General features: G+C 39.1%; 1 protein-coding gene across 9 annotated transcripts in view; it reads right to left on the minus strand.

The window, feature by feature from the left end:
• RBM12 (RNA binding motif protein 12) overlaps positions 1 to 16176 on the minus strand; it is a 46436-nt gene that overhangs the window by 17983 nt on the left and 12277 nt on the right. The gene's annotated exons all lie outside the window — the stretch shown is intronic.

Here is a 16176-nt window from a genome sequence, read left to right on the forward strand (position 1 = left end):
AAACAGCATCTGTCCCTTTCTAGATCTTAATTTGCACACAGAACAAATACATACATGTTCATCCCACATTACAGAGACACTGATAAGGAAACCTAAAAGCTTGAGATGGGAACTGTTAAATCACACAATGAAGCCAGGATGTGAAGCGAAGTGACAGTCCTTCTCAGAAACCAGATCATCTCCCATCTGCTATCTGAATCTCTTATCCAGATCAGCAGTAATGAAATTATGCAAATACTACACAGTTTCGAGGACTTATTTTTCCAGTACATTAGTATCCATATGTCTCTACCCTGTCCTACTGTTTTTCAGCATTAAGATTTAGTAACAGCATAGGATTTCCCTTGAAATGCAGCCCAGTTTGGCTGCTGTTCCCCTAGAAAGTTAAAAACCACACAGTATTCTTTCCCATTATATCTTCCTGCTCTATTCACAGAGATCACAGGACAGCAAGTGAAATATCTGACTGAATAACGATAGCAGGGCCGGTTGTTTTGGAAGGGTTGAGTAGGAACTGTTCTTTTAATAGTCTGTATTCCTTCCTTGCTAACTTAGGGGATAACAAGAAAGCAAGTTTTATAATTAAAAAGAGCACTTGAAGAGTAGCTCCTTAAAAGACTTAGATAAAATATTCATGTTCCATCTAAAAACATCAGTTTGAACTTCAACCAGCAACTGTTTATATAGTGCTGCCTACAGAAATCCTCAAAGAGCCCACATTAACTTTTCACTTCACAGCTTTTCAAATACACTGTACAAAGTTCTACAGCTTCAGCCCATTCCTTGAGTACGGCAGAAAATCCTGATCGTAAACCAGTCTACATATCTCAGCGCAAAGAGCAGGTGCTCTGTTAAGACACAACACCCATTTGAGTCAAGTCTGAAGATCTGCTTAGCTTCGTCTCTCGTTAAGCACTTTTACCCAGTTAGCCTGCTTGAGTAATTAAGTGGGAGAAGTGCAAATCTCTTGAAGACTGCCTGCATCTGAAAAAGCTTTGAAAACTCAAAAGCTTAAAATATTCCTTCCAAAATACACATATACAAAAATACTGCATGGAAAAAAATAGTGGAATTCCTTACCAGTTGGCAAAACTAGCCAGCAGCTTCAGTTGTCAGCCTTTCTTAAATAGGATTCATTAACGAAAAGCATTGGTTTTAGTATTCTCTTTTCCTCCATAAAGCAAGATTTTGGAATTGACTTTCATTCTTCATAGTAAACTATATTTTACTATAGTAACTGCATCTCTGTCTTCCTATAATAAACTGAATTGCTTATATGAAAGGTGTTAGTTTATCTAAATCTCCACCTCTCTTCTACAAAGGCTCTTTTCGCTTCCTTTATACGGGCAGCTAGCAATTCTGAAGGCTTTGAAAATGCCAACAATCCACATTCCTACCTACCACAACCCCTCATCTAATACAGCCTCCACCTTTTCCTTTTTAAGCAACAGTCTGTCATACCTTCCCTTTCCTCTTAAAGCTTTTATGTTCTGAACCTGCACATGACATCATCTTAATATTTCATCACTTTCTCTGAAAACTACCTAGCTGGCATTTGCCAGCTTACTCCCAGGAAGAAACTATTTCACTGTCAGTATGGTTTTGAAAGACACTGGGACTAAGCAATAACACTTAATCGCTTACCAATGCTGTATAACCGACAAGTGACAGCAGAAAAAGGTTCTAGTGGTTACTATGCTCAAACAGTGCATGAAGGCTCCAATCACAAGCTAAATATAAGCTTTGGTGTAATTAAACTGAAAGGACTTTCAAATTGGACTCTTCTTTCGGTTTTTCCCCCTCTCAACAGCCTTCCTTTTTTCAATCACCAAGCAATCTCATTCACCTTGCAGATTCAAGTCAACGTTTCAGTAACAAATTTCATGCTGTTTTAGAGTTTTTGTAAAGCATGCCTATATTTATATAGCCATTCATACATGCACACAAAATAAACATAGCTCTTAAACTTCCAATAATTCATTTACTCACTATGACAGGATATTGTCTTTAACACTTGTTGCAATACTCCAAAAACCGTTCCAGAAACTCTGAAATGCACTGATTTCTTATTTTCTCACAACAACCCTAGAAGGCTAATATTGATGTCTATTATTTGAAACTTCTGGTTTACATAAGATAGCAGACACATCCAAAGTATAAACAGCAGCTAACACAAACTGCTTTCCACAAAAGTGTCAGAACATAATCATCAGAACATAATTTATAAAGGATTTATTATACGATGATCCTTAACAGCTTGCAACAACAATTGAACAAACTAAGTATCTCCAACTTGCTTGCCATTGGCAGATTAAGGTAGAGGATGCTGTGGAAGTCACAAAGTTGTTCTAGCAGCAGAAATTCAGACTTTTGCCAATCAAAACTGAACTCCAAATATGAGAATAAATTCAAATTATATTTCGAATACATAAAACAGAAGCACTGGAAGCATCACAGTGTAACAGGCTCAGAAAAAGGGCAATGTAAGCAAATCATTGTACAAGTGCTGCTGTTAGACTTAATCTGTAAAACTACACTATATGTTAGGTTATGTTACACCATCAACGATTTATATTGACATTAGCTGTACAAGTCTGATCCAATGCGCTCAACTCAGGGATCTCACTGTTGAGAGGCATCGCCTGTGAAGTTTCATCTTGAGCTGAATTCTGCCCATTCCTTTTTCAAGGGAAGAGTTTCCAACACTCAGCTTCAGATCCATCAGCATCTGTATTTTTTCCTTCTAATTAGAATTGCACATAATGTAAATCTACATTTTGAGGAAAATAATACACCACCCACATTTTCCCTATAAACTCTAGAGCAAAATACTGTCCACACAAGTCTCTGGTAAGATCCTGTCCACACACCTCTCGTGATTTGCTAGAAAAAAAGTGTTTCACTCCCCAAGGAGAAGTCATTCCCGGTTACAAAAATAAAATACAGAATATCTCTAGATTCTAATAAATATGCCTTAAAAAAAACCTCAGACTACCAAACTCAATGTCGAGATGATTAATTTTTACTACACATGCCACCTCTTCACTGCAAAGAAGATACTGAATTCCAACAGCTGCTTTATACACAACACAGATAATCCCCACAACATATTTCCAACAAATTAAGGTATTGGAATTCCTACACCGAACTGAAGTACACCAGTAAAGAAGTTGGAAGATAATATCATCAAATATCAAACCAAGACTAAACTCTAGGAAAATCACACAGGAGAAGCATATAAAACAGTCAGATGAATTGACGGAATTATCCGATGCTTTTTGATTTTTTATTTCAAAACCTTCAATGCTTTTCACGTATTTTGAAGGAAAAAAACAACCTATTTCCTTTTATACAGAAGGGAACATGTTCGCCAGTGTAAACAAAAATCAACTTCATAGCCAAATCTAATATTAACTTCTTAAGATTCTAGTCTCCTCTCCTCTTAAATAACACTAATATTATTCTAGCGATTCTGCTTACCAAAGTTAGTTTAAAATCATATATATAACAAGAAAGCAATGTCCAGCTATGCTTGCAGAAAGCCCCAGAATAAGAGTACCGTAATATTTCGATTCAGAGCCTTGGCAGTTCTGGCATTTCCTCAAAACACCACATATTGGTGTCTGAAGCATAAGCAATTTATCTCCCTGCAATCTGACTGCCATTATTCAGCTGAGCAAACATCAAGCACTGGACTGCATAAGGTGAGAGTAATTGTATTACAACATCCATTTCTTGTATACTTCCATACTGCACTAATTCTAAAAGTCAGAGGCTCCTCTTTTCTCTTAGATGGGAAGAGGAAAGGGAGAACTGGGTGAGAGGAGGTCATGAATCAGATCACTCCAATATGACAGCTCATGGCACCCATGGAGTCAAACATCTGAGACCAAAAAAAAAAAAAAAAAAAAACAAACCTGAAAATACTAGCAGCATTTTTAGTATAGCCAGGAGTGACATCTTCTGGAGAGAAAATGTTAACATGATTGCAGAATTTAGACCATCTTGCTGTACGGGTTGGTTTCACTGTTCACAGAATGGTTGAGGTTGGAAGGGACCTCTGGAGATCATCTAGTCCAAACTCCCTGCTCAAGCAGGGTCACCTACAGCACCTTGCCCAGGACCATGTCCAGACGGCTTTTGAATATCTCCAAAGAGGGAGACTCCACAACCTCTCCGGGCAACCTGTTCCAGTGCTCTGCCACCCTCACAGCAAAGAAGTTTTTCCTCATGTTCAGACAGAACTTCCCGTGTTTCAGTTTGTGCCTGTTGCCTCTCGTCCTGTCACTGGGCACCACCTCTTTAAAACACCCTCCCTTCAGGTATTTATATGCACTGATAAGATTCCCCCCCTCAGTCTTCTCCAGGCTGAAGAGTCCCAGCTCTCAACCTTTCCTCATATGAGAGATGCTCCAGTCCCTTCATCATCTTAGTGGCCCTTCACTGGACTTGCTCCAGTAGCTCCATCTCTCTCTCATACTGGACAGCCCAGAAATGGACACAGTACTCTGGGTGTGGCCTCAGCAGGGCTGAGCAGAGGGGGAGAATCACCTCCTTCAACCTGCTGGCAACGCTCTGCCTAATGCAGCCCAGGACACCATTGGCCTTCTCGGCCACAAGGGCACATTGCACACTCATGGTCAGCTTGGTGTCCACCAGGACTCCCAGGTCCTTCTCCACAGAGCTGCTCTCCAGCACGTCAGCCCCCAGCCTGTCCTGGTGCATGGGGTTATTCCTACCCAGCTGCAGGACTCTGCACTTGCCTTTATTGCACTTCATGAGTCTCCCTCTGCCCATCCCTCCAGCCTGTTGAGGTCCCTCTGAATGGCAGCACAGCCCTCTGGGGTATCAGCCACTCCTCCCAGTTTGGTATCATCAGCAAACTTGCTGAAGGTGCACTCTGTCCCTTCATCGGGGTCACTAAGTTGAACAGAATTGGACCCATAGAGAAGACAGAATATAACAAAGGACTCAATGCAAAAAAAAGTTGAAATTTGTTCCTAGTTAACCTAATAAACTCATCAACATCCCTCTGTCCACAACACTAAACAGACTCTACTTCCCCGTACACCAAATGTTATGTATCAATTTAAGAAGCTTTTCTTAACTCAAGCTTTAATATCTGTGCTTAAAAACACCTGAATTCCACTGAGCTTATTTTGTACTGGACTGACTATAGCTTCTGCCTTATGTTCTGCTTATAAACACAAAACAAAAAAAGCCAGCAATACTGATATATGTACCAACAATGCTGTATTCACCATTTTGTCCCTACGCTTTCAAACAACTCAAGAAATACACCTAACTTTTGTAACAGACAATCCCAGTTAACAAGCCTTGCATTTTCCAGCAGCCAGCACACTCCGCCTTCTTGTCAACTGCTTAGTTTAATCCCAGGTCTTGCAGTTACTACTCCCATTTCTTCAAAATAGCTTCTCTTCTACTGTGATCTCTGCATGCAGAGACCATCGCATGTAATGCTTTCTCAGATTACTAGCTTACTTTTCAGAGGCAGCCTATATTTCAAATTTTGATATGAAAACGGCAACACTGCTGTGGAGGTAATGGCAGCACCATTTCATAGATGTGTATCCAATTAAGAATTCTAATACAATTCTGTATTCCTGAATCCTGTGGGGTCCTAAAGCAAACATAAAGCAAGGTCCTTATCACTAGATGCACTAACAGGCATCTTTGTTAAGTTAATTAGGAGAACCCCATGAGAAGAGATCACTCTAAAATATTTCAGTGAATATGGCCTCCTTCCAGCACACCACCAGCTCTTCCATGGACCACACAGCCCAGAAGCCCTGTGGAGAATATAAAGTCATAAGTTTTTCACCATTTCATGATTCCTCAGGGTTGGACAGGGGAGGGTCAGGGCTATCCTCAGAAACTTCTACAGGCAAATAAAAAAAATCAGTATTCTCTATACCATGGTTCGAATATCTGTCAGCATACAACTTCACTGACTAATGAAAACTTTGGGAGAAGGGCGGTTAAACTAATATTACAAACTTGACATAAAACCTGACACAAAAGGCACCTGCCAATCATTAAAGAAAATGAATTACTGAATACCATTAAAATAGCCTTGATTCCTGGGGTGAGAGCTCTCAGGCAGAATGGGCAAGTAATTCTCTATGCAGAGAGAAGTAACTGCTGTTTGTTAAAGGATGCAATAGAGAAGCTTTTAAAAAGGCTGTGCTGACGTGGAGCAAATCCAAGTCCTGATGAGAGGTGAACAGCTGCACAGCTGCCAAGACAAAAGTTCACAAGTTTAAAGTAAATCTGAAGAACAGAAAATGAGGACGCCTTTTTAAGCTCTGACTAGAATTGGCTGGATTTGACTAAAATAGAATCACAGAAGGCTTGAGGTCAGAAGGCGCCTCCGGAAACCATCTAGTCCAAACTCCCTGCTCAAGCAGGGTCACCTAGAGCACCTTGCCCAGGAACATATCCAGGCAGCTTTTGACTATCTCCAAGGATAGAGACTCCATAGCCTCTCTGAGCAGCCTGTCCCAGTGCTCAGTCACCCTCACAGTAAAGAAGTTTTTCCTTACGTTCAGACGGAACTTCCTGCGTTTCAGTTTGTGCCCATTGCCTCTTCTCCTGCTACGGGGCACAACTGAGAAGAGTCTGGCCCCATCCTCCTTAAAGCACCCTCCCTTCAGATATTTATACTAATATTTCCCCCCCTCAGCCTTCTCCAGGCTGAACAGCTCTGTCAAATAGGCTTACCGGTTATTATACAGCTAAGACACTATTGAATACAAAGCTATGACCCAAGTCAACTTATTGGGTTGTCTCTCCATGATACCGTAGCCGCAGGGTTCACCAGGAAAATTAGGTTTTTCATATCTGAAGAAGGCTTACTAGTACAAATGCTATACATGTTCAGTGACAAAAGCAAGCCTTTAGATATTTCTACAAACTGGTTAACAAAATGTTTCAGTCCTGAGAAAGGGCAGCTCCCACTTATGATAATAAAAATAAATTTAGGATAGTAAAGGCACTGTTAACAGAGCACAAAAACTTCAAAATCGGATTGCAATTTCCAGCAGAAAATACAACCAAGACTTCAATCACTCCATCTTCTCCACGGCAGCTTTTTCCCTCCTCTAGAACAAGAGTCCTGTTTTCAGGGAAATGACACCTTTCTCCTCCAAGTCCACCATTATGTTGCTCAATATTCACCTTTGACTTCCGCACCACCACTGTCCTTTAGTCACACCTAAGGGCTTTGAAAAAGGCCTGTGCCACCTTTATTATGTATCCTCCTCCTTTCTGAGAAGCAAGTAAACAAACTGATAGTTCAACATCTTTGACAACATTGGAGTTGACAATCTGACTTTGCTGGAGACCAATCTTGTATTTCCAAACACTGCTTCTGGCACAAGCTGGGAACACCAAACACTTGCCTTTAGGTATGTATACATTCACAATCAAAACTACCTCTGGACAGGCAGCATATTCATATTCTGCTTGTTTTAGGCAAAAAAAATCTTCCTAACTTATTGAGGAAATGAAGTAAAAGATCTTTTCTATTAATTCTAGTTTGAGCACTTCTGACAAGAAGTTTCTATTTAAGCACATTACTGACTTCCTTCTCTGATGCTTTAAAACCAACTAAAACATCAGTATTTTAAGTACTGCATATATGCATATTTAAATACTACATATATCTAGAACTGGATTTCAAGCAACTATCCATGCAAAATAGCACTGGAGTAGTCCTTCCACTAGCACTGCTATACATTCACCGTATCTGTAGCCATGTATTGTATTTTGTCACCAGCTTTCACAACTCTTTGAGCTAATAAATGTAGCTTGTTTGGTAATAAAGTATTTACACTCAAGCTATTTCACTAGCCAGCCCTGTTTATGTTTCATTGCATGATTAATTTTGCTTTGAAAACATTAACTAGTATGATACAACAGAGCAAGAGCAGTATTTTCACTTAAAGAAAATATGCACACATTTGAGATGTACTGGTATGATGTGCAAGTTGCAGGCAACCTTTCCTCATACTAGCTCAGGTTTGCACACTGCTGTAAGAGATTTCAGTCACAAAGAGCATGAAAAACCTGAAACATCAAATGCTAATTACTGAACATGCTGTACTCTGGGACAGCTATGGCATCATACAGATTTTCTGAAGCTATGAGAATCAGGACACTAAAGACCAGCCCTTCAAAGTCTGCCATCCCTACCTTGTTAGTCACTATGACTTTATTTCAAATAATACACCATTATTTCAAATACAATACACCAAATTTTTTCTCTTTGGTTCTACAACTATACTGCAACCTGCCCTGCAAATACCTCAACATACACCTTCTTACTTACATGTCCCCATGATTTTTGAGGCGATGTCGTCTTCGCATTCTTTCTTCCAATTCCTCTAGCAACCTCCACCCTTCCCAAATACTGGAATTCTAAAACATTCTGTACTTGTTCTAGAGCCTGCGTGATTTTATCTGTTCCCCTTCACATGACATTACTCAGGTGATTGACTTCAAGGCAAAACACGTTAAGGCACATCTGTTTACACTAGTACACACTGTGTATGAACAGCCTGAGTTCAGAATAAGAAACACGTCAGCAGAACATCTTACCAAAAATCTTGTAGTTATAACAAATGAATTCACACAACTGAAGAATTTTGGTAATCACACTACTGATCACAACTTAGTTAATGAAAAGTTGGCCACATTTCTTGTCCATATTGCACTGCTGGATGACCAGAAAAAAACCGATCTGAGAGGCCACAGGTTAATCTCTTTAGAGTAAGTTCTGATTACCGCACAGTGACAACTCTTGCCTAGAAAACCAGTAAGGACATAAAGCAGAAGAGAGCTTTCAAGTTCTGCCGCATTGCAGAAACACGCTTTATCTTCCACTATATAATCCAAGCTTTCTTCTTTATGGACTTTAATCTTAAATCTAGTTCCTCTTGAGATATGCTCTAGAAACAAATTCCACAGTTTTGCTTTTGCAATGCTTGGAAAAATACTGATTTCCTAAATTTATTCATTGTCATTTTAGCCTTTCTAATGCCAACACTATCTTTCAGCTCTTTGCTCTTGAGTATCTTTTTTGTTTAAAAGACTCCCATCCCCATAGTACTGCTCATTAGTCACTTACTGAATTATTACCATCTGTATGTAGCACATACATCTTTACGTCTCCATCCTAACCTCCTGTAGAGTAAAAATGCTCAAAAAACTAAAAACAAAAAACAACCAAATAAAAAACTCCCAGATCAAGGAAGCAGACCAAAGGAAAGGAATTAATAAAGGATTTTAAATGTTATTTTTTCTCTCCCCCATTCAGGCGCACAATATAAGTGCTTAAAAGGCTGGGTGAGGAAAAAAACCATGAAAGCATAAAATGATAACCTTGTGTGCCTCTTCCGTTCCCCTCCAGATCCACCTTCTCCGGCCAGCCTGCCTTCCCACAAACACAAATTCACCCACTAGAGCTGCAAGTTCAAAGTCAATTCAAGTCATGCCGCTTGTCTCAGCACCAAGTGGGCCAAAAGAAACATATGCTCCCCCTCCACTTCTGCTGGGGGGATTTCCAGACAGGACGGAGGGAGAGCTTCCACAACTGCAAACAGACCCTTCCTGAGGTGTTTCATCTGTGTCTGCTATCTACTGCAATAATTTTCAACCTGTATGCTACAAAAAAAGTCTGTTGTCAGTAAGTTTAAATTTGCTATAAAAGGTGTTTCTACATTCTTCAGAAGACATTTAAGCCTCTGCAAATTAGGAAGCTGAAAACCGCCATATTCCAGTATCGGTGAACCTTAGAGTCTCTCACAGACGAGTGACTTCAGTTTCTCAAAGTCAAATAACAAACTAATGAATAAAGACAAACAAGAAGTCGGTTCCAACAATTTAAGACAACGAAGTTCTTTCTTTGAGGAAACAGTATCAAAAAGCTATTTGATGACTAACTGAGAGTAACTGTAACAGCTGTAAAACCATGAACTGAAATATATTTACTGCAGAGTAGAAAGACTTGGAGTTATGACCATTAGGTAGAACATGGAAACCAAAAATTGAGTCACAAACCCAAAGTTCTCTGGACACCAAAGCACTATCTGTGCAGTAAAAGAACTGAATGACTGAGGCATGCAGGAAACCAGGGCAAAACATCAGACTCTGTGCGTTAACAGTTTCTGTTCATCACACATTCTTCACCAAGAGGCCTTTTATCTGTAGCAAACAGTAGCAGCAGGATTTGGAAAAGATCACAAAAACCTTAAAACAGTTTCTGCTTTTTGTTTATATAGACGAGTGACCTTGGAGCGTGGGTTGCTCTTTAAAAACATCTGAAATAACAGGTTCTTGCTTCCTTTTCAGAACTAAAGGAAAGCCACAGGAGCACTAGGTACTTATGACACTACACCGTGGCCTGTGCAGAACTCTGTATTAAGGCGATTCCTCTTGCCTTTCACCTACTAGTTAATAATAATTAAATGATGATACTGAGGTCATATTCAGAGTCAGTCGCTGCACTGAAACAGTTCATATTTCACAGACATCTTACATTATCCACAGGCTCATACTAGGATATAAAGTACATTGATTTAAGTATTTTTATTACTACTTTTGTTTAAGCAAAAGCATTTTTATCCTTATCAGAAAACATGCTCTTGTTTCAGTCTGCAGTTATCATTACAGGCACGACTAAGGACAAGTTTCAACACGAAAAGTTTAATGCTAAAGCGCAAGCCATCCACCTGAAGGAAAACGCTACGTTTTTGCACTCCTCCTTCTGCTGCTGGTAGCAGAAGGGGTAGCCAATTATTATCTCCTACTCTAAAAAAAACTGTACAGCATACTACTTGCACTGCAAGGAAGAACTGCCATTTGAATTATAATCTTAACAAAAACATGGTGCAAGTTCTCCAAAGGGAGGGGAAGGAGTCCAAATGACTAAAAGCCATCCAAAAATTCAGGACCATGGTGCAGTACACTATTAAGGTGTTGCATATGTAATTTTCTTAACACTTTTACTTTAAGATATGCCATAACAACTGCAGCAAGTTTCCGCAAAATGCTTTTAGATACACACAGGTAATATCACTGACAGATGTAAAGAGCAGTTGTCTTTAAACAACACCTTAAAATAGACTTGACCATCAAAACCAATTCTGATTTAAAATCTAAGAAAATATAAGGAGATTTCGTGCTCAAACTTAGCTGTTCCTATTTGACCGACAGCAAACCATTTAGAGCAATTATATACATCACGCATTCTATCACAGTCGTAATTCAATTTAAATTTCAGATTAGTTTAATAGAGTAAGAACTAGCTACTCACTGTTTTATTCTGCTGTTTTTCACACACAAATGCAGCGTTGAAGTTTTCAGACCACAAACATTATTAAAGCATCACATTGGTCTTTTTTATTAAAGCTTGAGAGCGAAAAATTTGCCCCAACTTTAAACCTAAAGTCACTTCACTGATGTTAAAACTGATGTGCCATTAACTTGAGTACAAAAACATTCTGCCATTGACTTATCAGTTATCAGGTGACAAAATCGCAATACAACTCCCCCCCTTCCCCAAACACACACCCACACACTTACCTCACCTCTCAAAAGCACTTAAGTCCATAGATAAAAAGCTGTAAGTGCTATAAAAACCACTCCATTTATTCACAGAAGACTGGGCCTAAACTCTATAGCAATGTTGGAAAGCAGTGGGGGAATTCAAGACAACTGAATTAGTAGTATTTAACAACTCTGCACCTACCTTAAAAAAGGGGTTTTCCCTAGTATTCAGTCAATGGACTGCCAGTGCCTAATTGTACTTTAATTAGCCACTTCACTTCTGTAGCTGGTTACACAGCTTTCCTCAAGACCATGGGATTTAGAGAAACTGTCATTTTATTAGAAACATTTGCATAACAATGAAACAGTAGAAGCAACCATCATTTTTATTTTCATGTTAAGCAGCCTGTTCAAACAAACACGGACCTTCCACATTCTGTATCCATCTTCCTGTGAAATCAGGTAGCAATGCTTTGGTCACATTGCTCAAAACAACAGTTTTGTAAATGCTCAAGTTATGGAGCACATTCTGGCAAATACCATCACAGCAAGACAGTAACTAAACAAGTTAAACTTGTAACTAAACGAATGCTTGGAACCTTACTCCATAAATGAAACCATCCTATCAATTTTAACATTAAGAGGGCACTCAATCAAAATTACCTAAGAAGAATTCTTGAAGTGGTTGAGGTTCCAATTATACTACTATTTTCCTCCAAAATCTGCCTTCGTTTCTAAATGACAACTAGCTTTCTACTGTCAAGCAGAGCAACATTGCATCCACATACAAACAGACTCAGATATAATGAGAAACAGCGAAACTCTTCAAAGCCATGAAATAGCTAGCTGAAAGTATGACCTACCTTAAGATGGTCAAAATTCAGCGTGATGCTCTCTTATGGACTGTTTAGTTAAACACACCATAACTATAGTATTAAGATTTCAAAAGGTCGCCAGCCTTCCAGAGGCAGTGACAGGTCCAAAAAGCCAGACTATGCCAACCAAGAGTGTCGCAGGCAGGAAAAAATCCCAATTCCTGTGCAAGTATGTCAAGCCCCAAATTTTCCATTTTAAAACTCACAGGGAAATTGCACTCCCCTAACCACATGCTGCATAGGCAAAGAAAATACCAATGGGAATTAAGAGGGTAATAGGGTAGTCACCCCCACCCTATTTCCTAAAGTTATCCCAGCAGTGATTTATTATCCAGTGAATGAAATAGTCTAGTTCATCGGTAATTCATAAGAAAAAGACCTTCCCAAAGGTGGTCGTGGGGAACAGTGAAGTTAGCCTGAAAGAGGTAAATACAGCATTACAAAATTGATTTTACGGAAATCAGAATCAAATTAGAAAGAAGTATCTTCACTGATTTTGAAAGCTTACTTTAACATATTTGGGGAGCAACCAGTAAGACTATCTGAACTGAAGGTTCTACGCACAAGAACATACAAGAGAAAGACAACCAAAAAGGAGTGATCTTTGATTCTGCAGAAGCACTGAAGGAGCTCAGGTCAGAACTCATCTGGTTGCTTCTCTCCTAAACCACCCTGCTGTGAATAAATCCATAAAAACGTAAGAATCGCAACGAAGGAAGCTACACAGAAATGAGTGCCGGTGAGTAAAAAGAAGTCACAAATAAAGCATCCGCCTGACACCTTCGTGCAGTCTGGAGCAACGGAAAAGAAACACTTTCAGCACTGCTTTTTTCCCCCACATTTGATATTTACCCTCATGAGCCAAAAGCATCAGGAAGGTGGGAAGCACTCACTGCATAAAGAATATCCAAACGTTCCACATAGTAACAAAACTCTCCCGAGAAAATTACTGTCTGAAAGCCATCTATGCAGAGAAAAAAGCTACAGCATACCTACCTGATCATAGGCTAGGGAAAGAGGAATGGAGGTTCACTACACAGCCACGAACCTTAATCACAAATACATACCACCAGATAGAGATTTTCATCCATGGGAAAGCCAAAATCTTTTAACTACAATCAAGTTCCCACTACTGAAAACAGACAGGAAGAGCTCCCTTGAGTGTACTCGCCTTTCAGAAGCATTTAACATAGTTTCACTCCCTCTGCCACCAGGAGAACAAGGCATTTACTCTGTACACAAACTCCAGCTCATGTTTTCCAAAACCATGTAAAAACATAAACCCACAGAAGAGAGAGGAAAAATCAGCAAACATGCAAAGTGGCAAAGACGACATGTAGTTGGCAATGCTGCTTTCAGGCCCATGGCACTGTTTCTGAAAACCTCTTACAGAAACAAACATTAGAATCTTTTTTATTTAATTTTTATTTAAGATGTGTGAAAACCGAAACATGTAAAGAGACAAAACTACTCTGTGTATGTCTCAAGTTAACACATCCTTTCCAGATACAGACTAAACATTTCCTGATATCCCAGTCCTGTTTCAAAACTGCATCCTTTCAAGCAGTTATCCTACCAAAGATAGGAACTGATTCTTTTTTTGCTTGCACTAGACTGTGTATTAAACAGGAAGTGCAATCCTTTGATTCAGGGTCTAATCCACATATCTGGATAATCATCCTAAAACAGCTGCTATCAAACAGTGGTCCACAGTCCAAACAGTGGCTTTAAGCAGTCCATAATACACAGTCATTTTTATTTCACGGACCAGAAAGTCAACGTTGTTCAGAGGTACACACTGGTCAGTACAAAATTTGAGGGCTGACAGCATTGCCTGCTGGAAGCAGTGCTGGAACCACTACCTCAAGAGACTGAAGAGGAAATGAAATATAGAAACTGAAATTATGATTTACAGTTTAAGTGCCATTTGAGTGCTTACAGTAACTGAGGGGGGAAAAAAAGTGGCTTCTAGATACTACACTCCCTCGTGCATAAAAACAGCCCCAGAAAAATAAGCTCATAACTTCACACATTCTAAGAAGTTCATAGACAACAACTTCTTAAGCACAGGCAGAACAATTTAGCGTAACAGGCCAACATGTATGGTCTGTAAAAGCAAGATATTCAAAGCAAATTGGGACTATACTCTTTGGGTTTTGCATTGATCTTCCTCTCCACTCACAACAAATTCAGAGCGTAGGGTTTTTAAGGAAAACATTAATGCCGTCAAAAGAATGCTACTTACAATAAAAGAAAAAAAAGGAATATCCTGCAATTTTCTTAAATCCTACAAATCCTCACACCACTCAAATCAGCATTTAAATGTGGCAACAACTCTTCGCCAATAAAGAATTAGCCTTAATATCATCTGTTATTTAAAAGAATCTACTTGTGCTATTCAAAACAAAATCAGATTGTGACATTTACTTGCAACCACCGGAAAACTTGGTAAATTTAGATTCAATATCACACTTGCATCTGTCGCAAGCCTTTCATGCAAGTTGCAAGTTTATTGTTGAATAATTCATTTTTTTCATACTTCATCTTGTGTATGAGGTGACAAAAAGTGTGTTCAACAGACATCGTGAATAAAGCACTTTACCACTTGTTATTTTTGCAAGTGATACTCAGACACTGACACTTGAGGAACTGCTAGAAAATATCAGCTTAGCCAGTTATACAAACAGAAGTACCTACTTTTCAAAACTGAAGAAACTCGGTATTGTTCCAAAGTACCATACTAGGCAGGATGTCAGTTCCTGACATTCAAAGCATCAAGGCCAAAGCAACTGTGAACTTAAGCAGTGTCAACTAGCTGACTCTTTCTATTACTACCTCTTTTTAGCAAGTAGCCTTGAGGTGTACAAGAGAGGGCAGCTACATATCTTTTACAGCAGATCCCTCAAAGGTCCTACCCCTTATTTTTAAGGCTCCTTATGAATATAAACATCTGCAAAAGAACATTTTTTTTTTTTTAATCAAAACTAGCAATACAGTCTGTTAATATCAGGGGCAAACAGCATCCTTCATGGCTTATCGTATGAACATTCAGTTTAAGGCTACTTCTAACAGGAGAGTGAGTTGCTATATAAAACACGACTGATTTTTGCAAGTAACACTTGATAACAAACTTTTCTCTACATATGCTTTAAAAGATCAATTGTAAGTATTTGGGACAGCAACTACAGTGTTTTTAGAGTACATACTTAAATTCCAAATATGCTATGACTTCCTATTTTTTCCCAAGAGCCTACTGTTGATGAGGGGTGTTTACTAATTCAGCATGCTAAAAAGATATGGACCATCAACTGCTTGGCAAGATGAAGAGCCCCTTCCCTGCCCCAAAAACTCCACTTAGGCATTTCATCCACATCAATATTATCAACACCAAGGGCTTTTTGTATTGTTTTATACTAAAAAAAAGGGGGGGGGGAAGGAGGGAGGAAGGCATTTAAACATATTTAGACCATACAGAATATTAAAAATCAGAAAATGAAAGATTTCCAAAACAAACCTGCACTTTTATAAAGTCCAAAGGAACAGGCATAAAAGCACATTTCACAGCATATGCTGTGTCTAACACAAGCACTAATAACCCTGTATCCATTACCAACAGGATCAAGATACACGTGAAATCAAAAGAAAGTAACAGAACCGTGCATCTAATTCCAGATACCTGTAGTTTAATCACATTTCACAACAAGGCACGCATTGTTGTGATTCATTTAAACTT

Source organism: Dromaius novaehollandiae, chromosome 16, assembly GCF_036370855.1.
Source record: "Dromaius novaehollandiae isolate bDroNov1 chromosome 16, bDroNov1.hap1, whole genome shotgun sequence".
Taxonomy (NCBI): domain Eukaryota; kingdom Metazoa; phylum Chordata; class Aves; order Casuariiformes; family Dromaiidae; genus Dromaius; species Dromaius novaehollandiae.